Below are 14,174 nucleotides of genomic sequence, written 5' to 3' on the forward strand. Positions count from 1 at the left end.
TGGCGCCAAAGCTCTCCCAGAGCAGTCTGAGTCACAGCTTTCTTTCACATTGCATACCTATTATGTGCCAGACACTGTGCCAGGGTCAGGGGTTCAGACTCTGTACCAACTGTATGATTCCATACATATGAAGTCAAGAACAAGCAAAGCTATCACCAGTGATAGAAACTGCAACAGCGGTTGCCTTTGGGGCAGAAGAATTGACCAGAACGGGGTATGGGGGAATCTTCAGGGGTGGTGGAAATGTTTCATACCTTGATCTGGGTGATGGGTACATGGTACACAGACCCATCAAAATTCATCAAACTACACATGTAAGATCTGTGCATTTTAGTGTATGCAAATTATATCTCAGGAGTCCCTGGATGGTGCAAATGATTAACACTCTCAGCTGCTGACCAAAAGGTTGGAAGTTTGAGTCCACCAGAGGCGCCTCAGAGGAAAGGCCTGTGATCTACTTCCCAAAAATCAGCCACTGAAAACCCTATGGGGCACAGTTCTACTCTGACAGGCATGGGCCTGCCATAAGTCAGAGTCAACTTGACGGCAACTGGTTTTTTAAGTTACATCCCAGTAAAGTCCTGTTCACATTAAACACACACCACAGTTTCTGTTCTCAAGGAGCTAAGAGTCCAGTCAGTACCTGGGCATAAAAGAGATGTGTCAATGACTGTAATTTCAAGATAACTAGGAAAAAAAAAAACAGAAACCATTGCCCTCGAGTTGATTCTGACTCATACCGACCCTATATGACAGAGTAAAACTGCCCCATGGGGTTTCCAAGGAGTGGCTGATGGATTTGAACTGCCGACCTTTTGGTTAGCAGCCAAGCTCTTAACCACTGTGCACAAGAGCTCCTAATTGCATGGTAGGGGTTATTAAATGATTGGGATGAGGCCCCTGGCAGGAGTCAGGAGAACCAGGTGCTTATCCATAATCTTCACTGCCCCTCATTACCTTCTCACCTACAGCTTTAACTTCTCTGAGCCCCAGTTCTTCATCAGTCATATGGAGACAGAGGGTAGTGGTGGTTCAGTGGTAGAATTTTCAACTTCCATGCAAGAGAGCCAGGTTCAATTCCCGGGCAATGCACCTCATGTGCGGCCACCTCTTGTCTGTCAGTGGTGGCTTGCATGTTGCTGTGGTGCTGAACAGAATTCAGTGGAGCTTCCAGACAAAGACAGACCAGGAAGGAGGGCCTAGATACCTATTTCCGAATTTCAGCCAGTGGAAGCCTTATGGATCACAACAGTCTGATCCCATTATACATGGGGTTGCCATGAGTTGGAGGCCAACTCAAGGACAATAAACAACAAGAACATATGAAGATAAAAATATCTGTCCACCTATGTCAATGTTGTTGAAAGGATTAAAAAAGATGGGTGGATGTAAACGTGCTTAGTAAACTGAAACCACAATGCAAATATAAGGTGACAGTCAGTCATAATGCCCAGAAAGATGAACCATGATGCATCAGCCCAGCAGGCCAGCAGGATCATCTGGGTTTGATCACACTGGACCTCCATGCCAAGTGATCCAGCGCCCAGGATACCTTAGCCCCACCAATGTCAATGTTTCCCATGGTGGATTGGCCACTTCTCCCATCACTGTGGCCCCAGGAGCTTTATGTTACACAATCCATGCATTTTTTCGTCCCATCCACAGCTTCCAGGAGAGTTTGACAGAAGAGAAATCAAGGGCGATGTGGCTCCAGCAAGGCTGTGGCTTAGTGTCTGTCAGAAGCCAACACTGCTGGCCCCAGAGCACTCTGGGCCTCTCCAACCCCCCTGACTGCATCATCCCTGAGCAGTCTCATCTCTTACCTCCCCTCACACCCTCTGAGGGCCTTCCTCCTCAGAGGGCCCCAAGCGCTCTGGCCCAAAACAAAGTGGGAAAGGGAAAGAAAGCATGAGCCAGACTTCTGCAGTACCCACCAGCAGGTTGCTCTGGGCAGCCATCTTCGCTCTGGCCAAAAACCAAAACAAACCAAACCCGTTGCCATCAGACTAATTCTGACCTATACTGACCCTATAGGACAGAGTAGAACTGCCCCATAGGGTTTCCAAGGAGCACCTGGTGGATTTGAACTGCTGATCTTTTGGTTAGCAGCCGTATCACTTAACCACTGCACCACCAGGGCACTCCTCTTTCTGGCCAGAACACCCCTAAATGGTTCTAGGGGGTTTCATCACCTTTGAGAAGAGAGGGGCCCTGTCTCCCTGTTACTCTGGATATGTGGGCAATGCTCCCATTGCAGAGGCAATGGTATCCAGGGGAGAGCCCCTCTCCCCAACCCCTTACCCCCATTTTCAAAGCCTTCCTGAAGTTCCACAGAGAACCAGGGCAGAGTACCTGTCTACCCTTCCCCTGCACCACCCCGTAACTTTTAGCAAAGGAGACAAAAAGAAAACAATATTAGGGGAATGGCATATAAATGTAAGAAGACAGGCCGGTAGGACTTTAAGCAGATGAAGAAATATGGTTTAGACAATGGTGAGCAACAGGTTTCCATCTCATGCTTTCAGTGCTGTTGGGAGGAAACCAAGTTAACATTCAAAAGGACTTCTCTTCAGTGAAGACTGAAAGACCCTATGTTTATCTACCTCCAGGGTGTTCATGGAGCCCTGGTGGCACAGTGGTTAAGAGCTTGGCTGCTAACCAATAGGTCAGCAGTTCAAATCCACCAGCTGCTTCTTGGAAACCCTGTGGGGCAGTTCTACTTTGTCCTATAGGGTCACTGTGAGTTGGAATTGACTCAATGGCATTGGGTTTGGTTTTTTCTTTGGTTAAGCGTATCCATGCTTCTTCCTGCTGGCCCAACTTATTCCAGTGATTTACCAAGGGACATGGATGGCACAACCTCCTTATCCAGAATCTTTATTAATAATATCCTGCGTCCGTACAACACCAAAGCAAACATTATCTTCTTTGATCTTCACAATAACCCTAAGCAGCAGAAAGAGTGTTCTCTCTTTTACAAACAAGCAAGTGAGATGAAGTGGCGTGCTGAGGATCACCGTGAACTAGGACACGGATCAGCACTTGGACTCATGCCCTGACTCTTCCCACCAAGTAATCAGGGCACAGCTGCCCCAGGGGGTTCTATGTGCAGCCATCACAAAGAAGGGAGTTTCAAGTGACTGGCGTCTCTGAGGACCCTCAGAACTAATGTCTTGTATTCTGCCTTGGATGGCCCACCCTCTCCTGTGACTGCTTAACTGCACTTCAGGATTAGATTAGAATGGTAACACAGAGCCAGTACTTTTAGGAGGCACTCCCTTGAAAAACATTTGGTGATGTTGGTATCTCCTGAGGCAATACTGTTCTCACATATACCAAAACAAACCAAACCCATTGCTGTCAATTCTGACTCACAGCAACCCTATAGGGCAGAGTAGAACTGCCCCACAGGGTTTCTAAGGAGTGGCTGGTGGATTTGAACTGCTGACCTTTTGGTTAGCAGCCAAGCTCTTAACTACTGTGCCACGAGGGCTCCACCTTCTCAGAAACATAAACTCCACTATTCAATCATACGGTACTGACGGTTAGTAAGGTGATATCTAGACACACTCCTCCTGGCTGGTCCCATGACTGACTCTCCAATGTCAACCTCAGTGCTCTTTCCTGACCACTGTGTCTGAGTCACCCTCTCCCTACCCGTTTACCATCACATCAGACTGTTCCTTGCCTTCACCTCAGGTATGACAACACTATTCTATTTATATGCTAGAATTTAAGGCTCAGAAAAGGAGGCACCCTGTCTGTTCTGATCACCTCTCTAGTGCCTGTCACATAGTAGGCACTCATGTATTCATTAACTAAATGAAGAAGTAATGACAGAAAGAATGAGCTCTCCCAGCAGATGCCTCTTATCGATTACAACCCTTTAACTAGATTAGGGTAAAATGCTGAGAACTGTTGAAGCCGGATATTGGGTGTTTGGGAGTTCATTACACTATTTTCTCAACTTTTTGAGTGTGAAAGTTTCAATAATAAAAAGTTAAAAAAATAGCTGGGGGTTTAGAAAGGCAGAGCAGGCCTGAAGAGCAGGCCCTAGTAGGATCTCTGAAGACGGTCTCTCTCCTCCTCCTGGGAGAGCGAGGTCTGCATGGACCACCACAGTCCTTCAGCTGACAACCAGAAAAGCTGGACACACAGCTGAGGGAGGAGAGCATGAAGGCATGGAACAATTCCCAGCGTCTGATGACTGCCATGAGACTACTAATACATTGGTAGTGCAATTACATTAACAAGGTACTTCCACGTAACATTTTGTTAGGACAACAGTGTCAATTATTATTATCCCCACGCTTATTAATTATTTACCTCATTCAAAGCCTAATCCGCATGCTTTGGAATCAGACAGAAATAAGATTCAAATCCTAACACTTGCGGTCCGAGTCTCTGTTTCGTCTGGAAAATGTGAATACCACTCACTTACCTCATGAAATGTAAGAAAAAAAAAAAAAAACATTGCTCTTGATTCCATTCCGATTTATAGCGACCCTATACAACAGAGTAGAACTGCCCTATAGAGTTTCCAAGGAGCACCTGGTGGATTTCAACTGCCGACCTTTTGGTTAGCAGCCGTAGCACTTAACCACTATGCCACCAGGGTTTCTTAAGTAAAAGGGGGAAACATAAACAACAGGAGGGCACTTAATACCACACCAGACACATGGCAGACAGAAAATGTTAGCTCACTCACTCCTAGACAGCCAGGCTGTGTCTTAGCTTTTATAACCCCATGCACTGTCTAGAATAGTGCCTAGGTGCCTAATTAATCATGTCCTAAATTTTAGAAACAAACAAAAAAGGTCCATAAAAAGTCGATAGTAAGTGGCAGAACAGGACCTTGAATCAAAACTTTCGCATCAAGCAAAGTGCCTTCTGCGACACCAGCTCACCTCTCTAGTGGTTTAAAAATACTGTTTCTTTTCCACCCCATTGACAGAAGTTTTGCATGAGCTTGGGCCCACCTATAAATTCAAAGTAAGCAAATAAAGTATTTTTTTGTTGTTACCTGCTGGCACGGTGGTTAAGAGCTCAGCTGCTAACCAAAAGGCCGGCAGTTCAGAATCCACCAGCTGCTCCCTGGAAACCCTATGGGGCAGTTCTACTCTGTCCTATAGGGTCGCTATGAGTTGGAATCGACTAGACAGCGACCGGTTTGATTTTTTTGGTTTTAGTTTTTCACAAGCTTCCTTCCACTTTTTTCTCACTCCTTCACCTAAGATCCTCGTTCTGGGAAGTATTGTTTTCCCCACAGGAGAAACTCATTTACTTATTTTAAATTGTGGTAGATATATAGGTGCAAAACATTTGCCATTTCAACGGTCTTCACGTGTACACTTCAGTGGCATTAAATATGTCCATCCTGTTGTTCACCCATCACGATTAACCGTTCCCGAATTTTTCCATCACCCTTAACAGAAGCTCAGTGTTCCCTGAGTGTTGTCTTCCTTTCCTCTGAGAAACCTATTTTTGATATATGTTCATGTTTTAAAAATTAACTGTAATCAAAGTCACATAGCACTCAAACTGTAGTCTAGACTTTCAGAGCCCAGAGCCATAACCCACCATGCTGAGAGGGCAGCAGGGTAGCACCGAGTTTGTACACAGCTCCCCAGCCTACAGTGACCAGCCAGCACTAGCTTGCTGAACCTCCAGACGCAGAGAACCCGCCTCTGTGACCTCCCCAAGTATGTTCCAACCATCCTAACAAAAATGTTCTGAAGCCTAAGATAGAAACAGTGTGATCAAAGGTATAGGCTGCTAAGAGAAGGAAAGAGTTTCCATGTGATAGGGGGCAGGAAACCTGTGGGCAGGAGGTACTCAAGGCTGGGCTTCCCGCCACTGCATCGACTCTGTACAAGAGTTGTGGTAAATGGCTTCCGGCCCCACAAAAAAGCACAGAAAATAAAAATAAACCCACCCCATAGTACTGCTAAGCTAGAGGTAGCAAGACATGCTAGGATATGCCTCTCTGTCTGTACAGAAGTACTCAAAATCAACTCAGTCAACATGCTTTACTGAGCACCTGTGTGTAAGGCATCAACACAACACAGCCAGTGGATACTGAGGCCCGAAGAAAGGAAGATGCATGTTGTAAAAAGATTACCTCTCCTGGTTCAATGCGTTTCACCTACCATGTGTCTACCACAGCTGCTTCAGCTAAGAAACACCTAAGAATCAGACACTCAAGGAGTAGGGGAGGGTCAATGCATTTCTTTAAGCTTGAATGAAGGAACGACTCCACAACTAATTCTGTACATATCAGAGTTGAGAACCACTGACCAAGACAACAGAAGACTAAAAAAATACCTGTAAGGAGCCCTTAATTAAACACACACACACCGACTGCCATTGAGTCAATTCCGACTCATAGCGACCCTATAGGACAGAGTAGAACTGCCCCCCAGAGCTTCCAAGGAGCGCCTGATGGATTCGAACTGCGGACCCTTTGGTTAGCAGCCGTAGCACTTAACCACTACGCCACCAGGGTTTCCATTTAAACACAAGAGACTCCAAAAGCAGTCTGTAGGCTTTTGCCCTGCTGCGAATGGTGAAAAGACACACCAAAGATGAATGTTTCCTATTGAAGGTAACTGACTTGGGTAAATAACCTCTGGGCTGGTAGCTAATCCAATAAATGGGAATTTAGTAACTGCCCCATGAATCCCACACTGTGACAAATTAAAGTCTGTGTGTTAAAGGCTCTGAACACTGTAACATCCTCCTTGATAAAAGTACTATTATTCTGTTTTCAACCCATCAGTCTCAAATTTCAGATGCTTTTCTTATCCAAAATACACATTTATCCAATGTAAGAATAATTCAGAAGCCTCCTGACAAAGCTATATGGCCATGAGTTTTCGAGTAAACGGAACTGCTTAATCACAATCTTAGTGAACTAGCATCTCTAGTAGTGACAAACTACAGCCCATGGACCAGCAGCCTGTCTTTATAAAGGAAGTTTTATTGGAACCCAGCCATGCCCATTCACTTAAGAGTTTGCCAACTCCTGATCTAGAGCTGTGGTTCTCAAACTTTGGTATGTATTACAATTACCCAGAGAGCTAATAAAAGAACACAGAGGACCCATCTTTTTTACCATCTTCCCAGGTAATTGTGATAGTCACTAAAACCTGAGAACCACTGTTCTAGATCAGTGCTTCTCAAACTTTAATATGCACATGAATCACCTGGGGATCTTGTTTAAAATGAAGGTTCTGCCTCAGTAGCTCTAGGTGGGGCCCAGTCTCTTTTTCAAATAAGCTCCTACCCATTGCTCTCGAATTGATTCCAACTCATAGCGACCAGACAGGACATAGCAGAACTGCCCCCATGGGGTTTCCAAGGAGCAGCTGGTGGATTCAAACCGCTGACCTTTTGGTTAGCAGCCAGGCTCTTAAGCACTGTGCCACCAGGGCTCCAAGTATGTTCCTAGGTGATGTCAATACTGCCAGTTAGTAGGCTCCATTTTGAGTAGCAAGGCTGAAGAGTAGTGCTCCTCCAGTTTGGCTGCACACTGCCATCACCTATATTACAAAATATAGATGCCACCCCCAACGATTTTTATTTAATTAGTCTGCAGAACTGCCAGAGCACAACTCATCATCTCAGTATTCAGCTAAATTTAAATAGAGAAATTCTCAATATAGTTTGTTTCCTACATAAGGCAACCCAATGGCACCCAAGAGGGAAATATGGCTGCTAGCATGAAACACACATATGCCTAGAATTCAGCCAGCAGACCTATGGTCTACCCAAGCTTCATCATGAACTCTTGGATCTTAAGCAAGTGGCAAACCTGAACTTCAGTTTCCTCACCTATCTAATGAGGACTGGAACCACTGAGATAATCGCAAGAAAAAGGAGAGATTTATTTGTGAAGGTGCTTTGGAGAATACCGTATCATATAAATCAACACATTAACCCCCACTTTTTGCACTCTGCTTACACTTCTTTATAGATACATGTTTCAGTTTTCACCACAAAAGCGTGTTGAAACATGTGAGTGTGGAAGCACACACTTAGTCCGACTGCTAACAAAGTGCTTAATGATGCAGTTCCAGGTATGCACTGTGGCCTAAGAGCAGAACCACCTGTAACAATGCGAGCTATTAGTGAAGGATCACCTGCTCCAGGGAAAAGACAAAGGACTGCATTTTCCCAGGGATGTCAGCACTGCCTTTTGTCATTAACTTCAGATACACTTAATGAAAACATACAGGCAGCTTCACAGTTGCAAGTGACCAACTCCTAAAGAGCTTTGCTCAAAGGACTGAAGGAAAAAAAGTATTCTGATACCAACAAAGAAAAAAAACAAAAAACAGAGCCTGAGGCATAGTGAGGAGTGGCATGGACTTCTTTAATTTGCAAGGGGGCAAAACGGTTACATTTAATGGAAGGCGAAAAGGTTACATTTAATGCTCACTACACACAGAAGGGAGGGACTTCTGGGCTCTCCACCTGGGTACCGAGTCAGCCCTTAGTTAAGTACAAGTCTGAAGAAAATCCATGTGTCTGATAAGCTGCCATCTCAAGAGCTTTTATCCAGGGGAAATCAAAAAGTGAACCTAAAAGAAACAAGCAGAAAGTAAAAAGTGACATTAAAGGTTTTAAAGTCTAACGAGTCTACAGACAGCATCCCAAATCCTTCAATCTAAATTCTAAATCCACAAAGACAGCTATGGGGTTGCCAACCTCCGGACAGCATTTAAGTCAGGCCACAACCACCAGAATGAAGCAAACATTTTTCACAGAACATTTTACAGGAGGAGGATGTATAAAAAAATGCATGTTCAAACCTGAATCCCAAGTACGCTATGGCAAAACAAGCTAGGAGGTGGTAGAGATGCGTTCACACTCCAGCTCTATCGTTAATTAGCTACCTGGCTTTGCACAAGTCACTCAGACCTTCCTGGCCCACAACTTCCTTGAGGGAGGGGGTTGCAGTGGAGCCTGAAGAGCTTTTCTGGATCTAGAACGCTTATAAAGCACTGAATTTTGGTTTGGTGGCGTGGGGGTGGGGTAAAGGATTCAAGAAGGAAAGTAGAGGATTCCCAATCTCAGATTTAACAAAGGGCCAAAATAAAATAGTTTCATTTTCATTTAAAGATAAGGTTATTTTTTGGCAAAAGGAAGGTAAATTAACACAGAGAGAAGTGCTACACTGCTGCTGAAGCCAGAAAGGTACTAGGGTCTAAGTGTGAGGTGGAGCCCCCATCCCCTCCCTCCATACAGGTTTCCCTTCTAGTCCCTCAGAGAAGAGCTTCCTACCCGGTGTTCTCCAGTATGGAAAACACCGACCTCTTTGACCCTAGGGACTCCACTGTCTCTAGCCATAAGCAGCCGATTTCCCACAGTGTGCCATAAAAATACTGAAATTTTCTATGTGTGCCATGACCAGAAAAAGGTTGGGAAACGCCACCTTTCCGAAGAACCCCAGTAGGTAAAAGGGCACCACCTTATTCCACATGTTGGTTTAAGTTACCTGAATATTCTAGCATCAGTGCTTACAGGAAAGATTTTGGACTTCTAGCCAGAGGGTTTTTATTTCACTAAAAATGGTATTTACAGAAATGCTGCGTAATTGCAGAGCGTTCCTGCATTAGTGGGATTGTGAGGAATGTGTAAAAGGGAGGAGTAAGAAGCGAGGAAAGGTCAGTGTTTACATCACCAAACAAGAACAGAACTATTAAAACTCACCTATTCCTTTCATCAAATTTCTTAGGGCAAACTCTCTTACAGCAGATGATGAACCAAACAACGTCAGTTCCATGGCCAAGGTGAGGAAGGACTAGTGTATAAAGCCATTTCAGTGAACAGCAGCCTTTGCACATTTAGAGTTATAAAAAGAATTACTGGTTTAGCACAAAACTCAAGTTTTAAAATTCTATGATACAATATGGAAACACTGTAAGATACCAACGCTAGTCCATCTAGAAAGCAAAAATAACTCAAAAGTCTCTTTGACGGTAGTTTCTAAAAAATCCTATTTACAAAGATCTGTTCCTTTCTTTCAAAGCAAAAACATATTTACCAGAAGTATCCTAAAAGGAGAGGTTCTAGGAACCTTTGAAGTGTTAGCTTGATAAAACTGGGACTATTCAACTGCTCAGAAGAACGGTTTCAATGGTTAACGGGGGATAAAGGTTTTAAGAACTAATAAAATGCCCTCGCCCAATAGAGACATGCAAAATGGAAGACACCAACTGAGAAAAGTTAGCATGGCTTTCGGTCTATTTCACCCATGCAGAAAAAAAGACAGTGCCATCTGATCAGTCTGTTCTAATCATCTTAAAAGGAAGTAAGGTACAACATAAAGAACTGTTAAAAATAATTATCTCTGTGTAGATACAAAAGATAATGCCACACAGGGTCATTTCTATTTGGAATCTGTATTCTTCTCAGCACTGCCTCTATTCAGACACAGGCCCTAGGCAGATATGCTCAGATGCTGATTTTCCTTCAAATTCGTCTCTTCCTGGCTCTCAGTCACCCAATTAAAACTGAAATCAGTGAAACTATGAATCAAAGGCCATTCTGCAGAAATTCTAGGTTCAGAGCTCAATTTGATTCACTACAATTTCAGAAGGCACGGATCGTGTATTTCTAAAACTGAAAGGTGCGTTAGACATCAGCTAGTCCAATCTTCTCATTTTATAGATGAGGAAACTATAACCTGAGGATTTCACACATTTGTCCAGAGCTGCACTGTCCAATGTGGCAGCCACAAGCCAGGTGTGACCATTTAAACTTAAATTAAAAATTCAGCTTCTCAGTCATGTTAGCCACATCTCAAATGGTCAATAACCACACGCGGTGGCTCTGTAATGTGCAGATCTACACCATCCCCACATCGCAGAAAATTCTACTGGACAGCATTGGTCCAGAGTCATCCTCACCAGGTAACATCAGGTCCGTGGTCTGTATGCCCCTCCACTTCCCCAGGACCACACCAGAGACAAATGACTTTGCAAAAACACTTGAGGCAGCCTGTCTTGTCTTTTCTCATCAACCTCTTCTAAATTTTCCATTTCAAAAAGAGAAGCGAGTGTATTATTTGTAATGAAAATCTTCTAACAGGAAGACGTATACATACATCTTCCAAAAGCCTATGAACACGATACAGAGGAAGGAATCTAAGAGTTCGGTGTCAAAACGCCTGAATTCATGTTCCCAATTAGCCACTCATTAGTTCCAGGGCCTGGACCATTCAACTTAAAATTTCACCAAGGTTTAATTACCTCATGTGTAAAACAGGAATACTTCTATTTATCTACCTACACCGCAGGGTGAGTCCTGAGGATCACAGGATAACATATGTAAAGTAGATATGGGATAGATGTGAAGCCTGCCAGCATGGTAATCTGACAATAGTAAAACATTTATAAATGTTTAATATTATAAAAGACCTCATACAGATACTGGGCATTTTGCAATAAACCCTCACCCCTTAGCTTTCCACCTCCTGTGAATAAAAAAAAAAGAATAGATGATAAAAATAGGGAAATATGCATAAAAAGAGAAAAATAATAATAAAGCAAAGCCGAACTGAAAATCCACACAGACAGCACAACCCTCCCTTAGCACAATGGGAAGATCAGTATGATATTGGTTATTGCATTAGTCAGAGGCTTCAGCAGTTGCAAGGGACTCCTGATGACCATCCAGGCCAATCCCCTCACTGTGCAGACAGGGAAACTGAGGTTCACTGACAAACGTATTTGTCTGCTCAGCTAGATAACAATGGAGCAGGGTCTACAACGCGGGTCTTCTGACATCTCGTGTTCTTCCCCACCCATAAGCCCCTCGTATTAATCTTGTCCTTGGCTTCTATCTTCCATGGCATTTTCCTCATGTCTCAGTTTCCAAGTAACTGACAGCTCTGTTTCTCAAGCACCTAATGACACAGCTATTCTTCTTGCAGGTGAATATGATTTATTCATTCATACACACGTTCAACAAGGAGGCACTGTGACCGTTAGCCCTGTGCTAAACCCTGAGGTCCCTACCCTTAGAGAACTTAAGAGACCACTGCAGAGACAGGAAGTGAATGAACAGTTTCCTAACACTGTGGTAAACGCAACTGTAGTGGAATGCACAGCGGACCACGGGGCCAGGGAAGAGGCTGCTGTACAACCTGGGGGGTCGGGTATGACTTGGAGTAAGTGTCATCCAAGCTGGAAGGACAGAGAAAATAAGGCAGGGACAAACACAAATCTGATAGTCTCTTTTTTTTTTTTTTTTTGGTAGCTTTAAATGGACCAAATACAAAATAGAGTTCAGTCAACAATTAGAGAGTCACCCATTAGCGTTTTTTCCTAACTAGAATAAGCAGATTCAAGGTTTTAGGAATAATAAAGGATCTCACCCTCCAACCGAAAAATGAGTTGAGAAAAAGTTATGTTGTGCCTAGCTCAAAAGACTTTCTACCAATTTAGAAGTTTCTGTTTTGAGAGCTTATTTGGTGGCTGCACCTAATTAATATAAGAAACATCACAGAGAAAATGAAATAAAAGTCAAAAGAAAAAAATGAAAGATTATTGCCTGTGGGAGGGCATCGTAGAGAGCAAATTAAGGGCTAGCACAAACCAAAAAGGAAAATCCTGAGCTGATAAAAAGGTAAACAAAGGGGAAATCTGCCCATCTACAGGTTCTGGGTCTTCCCTAAGTAACAAAATCCTGGGGCCTCTTTTGTTCCTAACTCGACACTGCCCACTTCTGGCCAGAATGTAAAGTGACCCCGCCGGCCCCAGCAGCTAACTCCACTTGGACCTCGGCTGCCCTCCTGCGACTGGAAAGTGACCAGGTTTGATCACAGAGATCTCTGAGGTTTCTTCCCCGAAACTCAACTTCTCTAATGCTTTATAGTACACTCTCCCGGTATAAAATGTACAATCCGATAGGTGGCAGCAGATCCTAAAGAATAACATTCAGATTCCCTTCCAGAGTAATTTTCTAGATTATGTTGCTGTATGAATTTGAAAAACCAACAGCAATTCCCCCTATTTGTAAACAGTACAGTCTGTTTCCGCCCAGCCCTGTAGCCCCCTTGCTCCTGTCAGGTTTAAACGCTATGAATTTTTAAAAACCTGTGGGAGAATAGCCTCCATTATGAAAACAAAGCAACACTAAAAGGTTTTAGCACAAGCATTTCACAAACAATCCCCCAGGCCTGGGTTTGTCCCTTTACACCAGTTTCGCCTCTCCCTCCACCCAGGGCCCAAGGTATCAGGCACTCTGCTTCCCAGACTATGACCCAACGGAGGTACATCCTCTTCCCTTCATATCCCTTCAGAAACCTGAGATAGGCCGACATTTTTTTAAAAAAAGAATTTCACAAAGAAACAGGAAAAAAAAAAAAGGAAACAATTACAGAAAGCATGTAAATTTTTAAACATTAAAATCTACTGAGCTTCTCTATCATGTAAAAAAGATTTACTGCCAGCTGAGTGCCCAACATTGACCATCATTTAAAGTGTGCAAAGATTCATGAGGCTAGGAAGTTCGCTATGAGCATTTTTTACTTTTGAATTTTCATTTTTATGATCACCTATAAAAAATACTACGAGCATATTCTGGATCGTCTGGATGGCCTATAACTAGTGCTGTCAAGTGCTTGAACACAGTTAACTTTTACCACAGGGTCTCTCAAACTGCTGTCTTCAGGCATGTTTCCAGGAGACCAAAGCCTTGTGTTTGGAGAAAGTTGTATTAATAGATATAAGCTTTCTATTAGTCCTAAGTGGACAAATTGCCATGAAGTTCAAATTTTACAGGAGAGGGAGGGAACTGGGACTGGAGAGAGATTCAAACGGAACTTCAGCAGAGTATAAAATGTTTAATCTATTCAAAATCTATATTCATTCCAGGCGGCAGATACACGGGTGTTTGTTATATGATTCTCTGTATTTTTAAAACTGTTATAATAAAAGCAATAAGGGAGAGGACAGTGATAAAACATCTGTGGCATCTTTTTAAATACATTTCCTTAACTCTGCGATTGACAAGTAATACATAGTGAACAGAGGGTACCTACTGGCACAGCGGTTAAGTGCTTGGCTGCTAAGTGAAGGGTCACTGGTTCGAACGCACCACCCGCTCAGCGGGAGAACGACGTGCCAGTCTGCTCCCTTAGAGATTTACAGCCTTGGAAACTCTAT

The 14,174-nt window shown here is 43.5% G+C and overlaps 1 protein-coding gene across 2 annotated transcripts in view; it reads right to left on the reverse strand.

Annotated features, from left to right (window-relative positions):
• The window catches only part of DAD1 (defender against cell death 1), an 83,557-nt gene that overhangs the window by 56,281 nt on the left and 13,102 nt on the right, over nt 1–14,174 (reverse strand). Inside the window, exon 3 of one of the 2 annotated variants that reach the window (XM_049899233.1) lies at nt 8,354–8,582. The exons of the other annotated variant lie outside the window; for it this stretch is intronic. The gene's annotated coding sequence lies outside the window, so the exon portion shown is untranslated. Of the gene's footprint in view, nt 1–8,353; nt 8,583–14,174 lie in introns of those variants that run through there. 2 annotated transcript variants of the gene reach the window in all.

This window comes from Elephas maximus, chromosome 10 (assembly GCF_024166365.1).
Source record: "Elephas maximus indicus isolate mEleMax1 chromosome 10, mEleMax1 primary haplotype, whole genome shotgun sequence".
NCBI lineage: Eukaryota > Metazoa > Chordata > Mammalia > Proboscidea > Elephantidae > Elephas > Elephas maximus.